The 8,179-nt window shown below is 34.7% G+C and overlaps 1 long non-coding RNA gene across 1 annotated transcript; it reads left to right on the forward strand.

The window, feature by feature from the left end:
- On the forward strand, positions 1-995 carry LOC131612200 (uncharacterized). Its single transcript, XR_009287314.1, has 5 exons — positions 1-154; positions 241-351; positions 467-548; positions 642-737; positions 823-995. It is a non-coding gene; the product is annotated as an uncharacterized LOC131612200 (long non-coding RNA).
- Positions 996-8,179: the final 7,184 nt, after the last annotated feature.

Consider the following 8,179-nt stretch of genomic DNA (forward strand, 5'->3'; position numbering starts at 1 on the left):
CTAACAGATTCTGTTTCGTGTCTTCCGCCCACTGCAGCGGAATGGCAATTGATTCGGAACCGGAATCAGTTAGACAGCGCTTAGTAGATAGATTCATGTCCACCGGCAATACAGAATGTCTGCATCTTTGGGCGTATAATACCCGACCAGTAGGGTTAGTTTCTCATTCTTTGTTCATCTAATCTCTGTTTCTTTTGTGTATAGCAAAATTTTCATATAACCTATTGTTTTTATTTATAGAGCACACTGGTTGCTGCTTGCTATCAACCCTATAAGGGAAGTCGTGTATTATCTGAATTCGGTAAATGGTGAATGGACCAATTATCCGGCCATGAAGGACATCGTTGATTTGTAAGTGGGATCGTTCTAAATATATATTCGTGTATATTTATATATATATATATATATATATTTACTTATTTGTGGGATTGATCTAAACATATGCTTTTATATATTTGTTAATTAGATCAATACAAGTGTTCCGAAGTCAACGGGACGCATAGGTATCCCGAACTAAATCTAGCAACATTACTTGGATCCAAGTGCAGGTACATTATTTTTCACAATGTTGCTTATAATATATTTATGCTACTTGATAAAACAATGCACAACTATAGAATCTTATTTGTTTTTCTATGTAGTGTCCGCAACAGAAAAACAGTTACGATTGCGGATACTTTGTATTGAGGTTTATGAAAGAAATCCTTCAGGCAAATCAATTAGAGATTCCGCTCACGGTATGAATTTATAACTTAAGATAATTTCATATAATTTATTACATTTAACTAAATGTATCATTCATATTTTGTTTTTGTTTTGTAGTACCTTGACGAATTCCGTGCCGCTGGATACCCGAGACTTAAGTTGGAAGAAATAAAAGAGGATTTGTGTCATTTTTATATTAAGCGCTTTTTCATGTAGGATTTGTGTCGAATTGAAGTACTATAATATTATTGATGTTGTAATGATGTATATATATAATTTTGGATATTATAATGGTATTATATTAGTATATATATATTGTCTTACTGATGGCTGAAATAATATCGTCGAAAATAAATTACAGGTCGAAAATATTACAGGCTGAAAACATATTACAGGTCGAAAATATTACAGGTCGACTGGGAGGATTAAATTACAGGCTGCACATTAAAATACCTCATTTAGCTACTAAAGCGCTTTTTAAAAAAGCGCTCTTAAAGGCCCACATACTAAAGCGCTTCTTTTTAAAAGCGCTGCCAAAGATTACTAAAAAAGCAAAAAAAAAAAAACAACATACTAAAGCGCTTTTGTAAAAGCGCTCTTATAGGGGGGGCTATCAGAGCGCTTTTTCTGGAAAAAGCGCTCTTAAAGCCCACCCTATAAGAGCGCTTTTATAAAAGCGCTTTAGTATGTTGCGTTTTTTTTTTATTTTTTACTCTCACAGGTGGGCCTATCACAGCGCTTTTCTGGAAAAAGCGCACTTAAAGGGGGGCCTACCAGAGCGCTTTTTCCTGAAAAGAGCTCTTAAAGGGGGGCCTACAAGAGCACTTTTTCCAGAAAAGCGCTCTTATAGGGAGGCCTACCAGAGCGCTTTTAAAAGCGCTTTCGTAGCCTATGCCAGCGCTGGCTTTGGCAGCGCTTTAAAGCGCTGTTAAAGCCCAAAAAAAGCGCTCTTGTAGCTGTTCCGTGTTGTAGTGATGTTTGAAGCATTGAGGTGAAGCAGCATCCTGCATACAAAATTGATAAAAGTAGTTTTGTTTATCGGGTAGGAGCACTGAATTTTAAATTTATCTCCAAGATATATGTTTGGGACATATGTCCACATGTATACCCATCTCCGTGATAAAACACTAGTACAAATTGCCTCTTTATATAAAAGAAACGAAAGAATATGGATAATGATATCGTCAGGTAGCTTGCTTATCCTATCTTCTTCGCCTTCGCTGTATTTTTGCCTCTTTGAGCGCTCGTTGCCGTGTGCAGTAACAAAACCACCGGAATCCATTTTTTTAGTAAATTCCTACAAAAATAATGTTATCATCTATCACGAAATTGATACTATTCTTTCGGATTCCATTATGAGAAAAACATAGATACTGTGTGAAAAAACATAGACAGTGAAAAACGCGAAAAACAAATTGGAAAAAAAAATGCTGCTTTACCTTCCTCTGTCTTAAGCCGCGTTCGAAGATCTATAACACCGTCCAAACTTTTTCCGATCGTCTAATACTAGCAAAAATAGAGGATCTGGAATGTATGAGTTTGGTTTCCCGTCCAAAATTATGAAATGCAGATTGTACAGGGAGATCGGCGAAGGAGGGAGAGATTCCCGCTATTTGGTGGAGAGGGAGCCTTCTCTCCGAAACAAAGAAATAAATTTTGAAATTAGGGTTCTTCGAGGAAATCGAAAATTCACGAGATTCCGTGGAGAGGGAGCCTTCTCTCTGAAACGAAGAATGAAATTTTGAAATTAGAGTTTTTGGCGGAAATCAATGATAATATACACTCTTTCTCTCTTAAAATAAAGCCCGACAATTTTACAAAATTATTTTAATTATTATTAATGCAATGCAATATAAATGTAAATTTTGAATATTAATTAGAAATATAATTTGAAGGTAAAATTAAAAATTGCATTGGAACTAAATGCAACATTTATTAATCAATCGTTAGTTGGTCTAATAGTGATTGACGTTAGACTTGGTTCGATTCCGCAGCTCCAATTTGGAAGTGGTCGCCGGTTGGAACCACTTGAACCCAGAACTGACCCCTAAACCAGATTAAACCGGTTTCGATAAACCAAAAATAAATAAATGCAACATTTATTTGGACATATAATTATTTATTTTGAAAAAGATGGAATAATATATATAAGAAGAAAATTTTAAAACTTTTTTTATGTGGACCCCTACCGGACCAACAAAACACATTTTGGAAGCCGAGACAAATTAGCTAATTTTTTGTTATAAACGTCAACATTAATCCTGTAAAATTATTAATTTTTTATTTAAATATTATTTTTAAATTTATCTAATATAAATTTATTCAAAATACTCTAAATTACATAGATTTCATTTATTTAATGGTAAATTTTTACTTATATTAATAAAGAAATATAAGATATAATATTTTATAAAAACCTAGTGAAAATATTAAAAGTCCACAATTTATTCATGTTTTTATAAATTACAAATGTTTTTTATAAAATTATTATAATTGTGCAAATATCTTAACCGATAATAAAAAATATTTTAATTTTTTTAATTATTTGTTGTGCTCATTAAAAACTTATAAATGTATTTGATTTTCAAATCTTTAATTATTTGTTTTGTTCTAGACTTTTTTTATTTTTTAAATTACAATATTGATTAAAGTAATAATATAAACATAATTAGTAAGGAGTAACGCCAAATTGTAAAATAGCATATATATATATATATATATATATATATATATATATATATATATATATATATATATATATATATATATATATATATATATATATATATATATATATATATATATATATATATATATGAGAATGAATCTGAACCATTAGATTTTAAAATAAATAGTGGAGATTATGTGTGCATATTTTTTTCTCTCTTCTTCATTATTAAAATAAAAGATGTAGGAGAGAGAGAAAAATATTCACACATAATCTCCACCATTTATTTTAAAATTTAATGGTTCAGATTCATTCTCACATTCTCATATAAAGAATGCATTCTCATATGATATGCCATATATATATATATATATATATATATAATGCAAATCAAAGTAATATTGTGTTTTTAAAAAGTAAGGCCTTAGGCGGTGGTCTTGTTTGCCTACCCCTAAAATCGGGCCTAAACCACTAATACTATATTTGGTTAGTAAGAGAAAAAGAAAGGACGAAAATTTTAAAAGAAAAGTGAATAGAAATAGAGAAGATTGATTTAGTTGTTTAGAACGAGAGAAAATCAAATGAAAGAAATATCCACTCTATCTCTCCTTTATCATTGAACGTATCTTTTGGGTTTATCCCATAATTTTTTCCACAACTTCTACCTTTGCTCGCAAAGGTAGCCTGGAAAGGCTTTCCTTGACGTGGGTTCTTCTTCTAACTTGGGCATATTGATATCTGGGGAAGATAAAAGAATTTGCAATATATATGGTGAGCATGTCCTTCAATAGTTTCAAAATAGAGGTTTTGAACCATTTGATGATTGCCACATTGTAGTTGAAGCTTGTGAGTTATGCTTATATCAAGGTCTTCGAGTAATGGTGTGATTATTGGGGAGGGAAGCCATCTTTATCCCTTTTCTTCAACCTTTTAGGGTACAATGTAGCTCATCGAACCATGCGTAGGGCCACACCTTAATTACATTTGTGCAGTTTACACATTATTTCGAAGCGTTTCCCAATGGGATGAAACATTTCTAAGATCGTTTCTTTTTTGTTGCCCCTTGTCGCTACGCGAAAAAAAATAACAAATTCGCCATAAAACTATATTTGTTCTGATCAATATTCTTAGTTTTGATGATAACAATGTATATGAATTTTGTATGAGATAATGTGGTACTCTAATACTATGCAATTTCCATTTCAGGAATTATATAAAGAGTATGCACAAAATCAGCGCAAGAAGCACTGACTCAGAAGGTTCAGCATGCAACATCAGAACATGGTCTGGCAAGACATCAGAAGATGGTCAAGCAGAATCAGAACATGGTCTATGGAAGCATCAGAAGGACTTGAGATCAGAAGCAGAAGCACTGAAGTTCTCATGGTATCACGCTCAGAAGCACTTCAAGGTCAGAAGACAAGAAGATGCTCTGCACCAAGCTGTTTGACTCTGATGATATTCAAACGTTGTTTACACAAACATCATATCAGAAGCAAGTACTAGCTGGCAGGCTACGCTGACTGACAAAAGGAACGTTGAAAGCTATTAAAGGCAACGTCAGTAGACACAGCGAAAGCAAGGCTCGAGGTAGTTGACAAAAGAGTGAAACATTAAAGGCAATGCTGTACGGATCACGCAAAGCATTAAATGCTCCCAACGGTCGTCTTCTCAAACGCCTATAAATATGAAGTTATGATGAGAAGCAAAATAACCAACTCTGAGTAATATACAGAAACGCTGTCAAATTCAAAAAGCTCTCAAACTTCATCTTCAACCTCACTACATTGCTGTTGTAATATATTAGTGAGATTAAGCTTAAACTTAAGAGAAAATCACAGTTGTGATAATAGCTTTATTAGAAGCATAGTAACTCTTAGAATTTGTTTACATTAAGTTGTAAGAACTATAGTGATTAGGTTGTTGATCAGTATACTCTAGAAAGTCTTAGAGGGTATCTAAGCAGACTGTTCCTAGAGTGATCAGGTTGTGATCAGTATACTCTAGAAGACTTAGAAGTTATCTAAGTGGAAAACCATTGTAATCTTGTGTGATTAGTGGATTAAATCCTCAGGTGAGGTAAATCACTCCAAGGGGGGTGGACTGGAGTAGTTTAGTTAACAACGAACCAGGATAAAAATCATTGTGCAAATTGTTTTTATCTTACAAGTTTTAAAGCTACACTTATTCAAACCCCCCCTTTCTAAGTGTTTTTCTATCCTTCAATTGGCATCAGAGCGCCGGTTCTAAGGTGCAAGCACTTAACCGTGTTTAGAAAAGATTCAGGAAGAGAAAAACGCTTAAGTCAAGATGTCTGGTAAAAATCCAACAAATACATCTACATCTGGCTCTGCTGAGCAATACAATGGAAATGGTAACAATGGTTATACTAGACCACCAGTATTTGATGGTGAAAACTTTGAATACTGGAAAGATAAACTTGAAAGTTACTTCCTTGGTCTAGATGGTGACTTATGGGATCTGCTGATGGATGGTTACAAACATCCAGTGAAAGCTACGGGTGTAAAGCTTACAAAACAAGAAATGAATGATGATCAAAAGAAGCAATTCAAAAATCATCATAAGTGTAGGACTGTTTTGCTGAATGCTATCTCTCATGTTGAGTATGAGAAGATATCTAACAGGGAAACTGTCTATGATATATATGAGTCATTGAAAATGACCCATGAAGGAAATGCCCAAGTCAAGGAGACTAAAGCTTTTGCCTTGATCCAGAAATATGAAGCCTTCAAGATGGAGGATGATGAAAACATTGAGAAGAAGTTCTCAAGATTTCAAACACTAACTGCTGGATTGAGAGTTCTTGACAAGGGATACACAAGGGCTGATCATGTCAAGAAGATCATCAGAAGCTTGCCAAGAAGATGGGGTCCTATGGTGACTGCTTTCAAAATTGCCAAGAATCTGAATGAAGTCTCTCTTGAAGAATTGATCAGTGCTCTGAGGAGTCATGAAATTGAGCTAGATGCTAATGAACCTCAGAAGAAAGGTAAGTCTATTGTGTTAAAATCTAATTATAAAAAATGCACTAACGCTTTTCAGGTTGAAGAAGTAGATTCTGAAGAATCAGAATCAGAAGAAGAAGATGAATTGTCCATGATCTCCAGAAGGGTAAACCATCTCTGGAAGAGCAAGCAAAGGAAGTTCAAGAGCTTCAGAAGTTCAAAGAAGCTTGAAAGAGGAGAATCTTCTGGAGGCAGAAGATCTGACAAGAAGAAGGTCATCTGCCATGAGTGCAATGAGCCTGGACACTTCAAGAATGAATGTCCAAAACTTCAGAAGGAGAATCCCAAGAAGAAGTTTCATCAGAAGAAAGGTCTTATGGAAACATGGGATGATTCAGAATCAGAATCAGAATCAGACTCTGAAGGCGAGCAAGCAAACTTTGCACCGATGGCCACAGTGGACGATGGATCAGAATCTACATCAGAATCAGATTTTGAAGAGGTATTTTCTAAACTATCTAGAGAAGAGTTAGTTTCCAGTCTAACTGAACTTCTGGAACTCAAGGCTCATCTTAGTATCAAATACAAAAAGCTGAAAAAGCTATTTGAATTTGAAACTAAGAAGCTGGAAGTGGAAAATTCTGAACTGAAGGAAAAAGTTTTAAAATTATCCAAAGATATTGGATCTCCTTCTGAATCAGAAAAATCCATTCCTAGTCTCAATAATATTCTGAAAGAATATGACTCGAGCTTCAGGAAGTTTCTATCTAGAAGTATTGGCAGAAGTCATCTTGCTTCTATGATATATGGCGGTTCTAGAAACAAAAGGATTTGCGTTGGCTATGAGGGTGATACCTCACAAAAAATTTGAACCTGTTGATGATTTGAAAATCACATACAAGCCATTGTATGACCAGTTTAAATATGGCCACTCACATGATATTAGGCTCACTTCACATGCCAAAAGTTTCAACACTTCACACACCAAGAAGCATGTGACACAACCTAAAAAATATCATGTTGCCAAACCAAAAGAATATCATGCTGTTCCTCCTGTTACTTATCATGCTAAACCCAAGTTCAATCAGAACTTGAGGAAAACTAACAAGAAAGGACCCAAGAAACTGTGGGTACCTAAGGAGAAGATAATTTCTGTTGCAGATATCCTTAGCAGCAAAGAAGACAAAGCACAAAATGTCATGGTACCTGGACTCTGGGTGCTCACGACACATGACGGGAAGAAGGTCTATGTTTCAAGACCTGGTGCTTAAATCTGGTGAAGAAGTCAAGTTTGGAGGAGATCAGAAGGGCGAGATTATTGGCTCTGGAACCATAAGTATTGGTAACTCTCCTTCCATAACTAATGTACTTCTCGTAGAAGGATTAGCGCATAACTTATTGTCCATAAGTCAATTAAGTGACAATGGTTATGACATAATCTTCAATCAAAAGTCTTGCAAGGCTGTAAGTCAGAAGGATGGCTCAATCCTATTTACAGGCAAGAGAAAGAACAACATTTATAAGATTGATCTTTCAGATCTTGAGAAGCAGAAGGTGACTTGCCTTATGTCTGTTTCTGAAGAGCAATGGGTCTGGCACAGAAGATTAGGACATGCTAGTTTGAGAAAGATTTCTCAGATTAACAAACTAAATCTGGTCAGAGGACTCCCAAATATGAAATACAAATCAGATGCTCTTTGTGAAGCATGTCATAAGGGCAAGTTTTCCAAACCTGCATTCAACTCTAAGAATGTTGTCTCTTCCTCAAGGCCGTTAGAACTTCTGCATATTGATCTGTTTGGACCAGTCAAAACAGCATCTGTCAGAGGGAAGAAATATG

The sequence above is a fragment of the Vicia villosa genome, linkage group LG6 (assembly GCF_029867415.1).
Source record: "Vicia villosa cultivar HV-30 ecotype Madison, WI linkage group LG6, Vvil1.0, whole genome shotgun sequence".
Classification (NCBI taxonomy): Eukaryota; Viridiplantae; Streptophyta; class Magnoliopsida; order Fabales; family Fabaceae; genus Vicia; species Vicia villosa.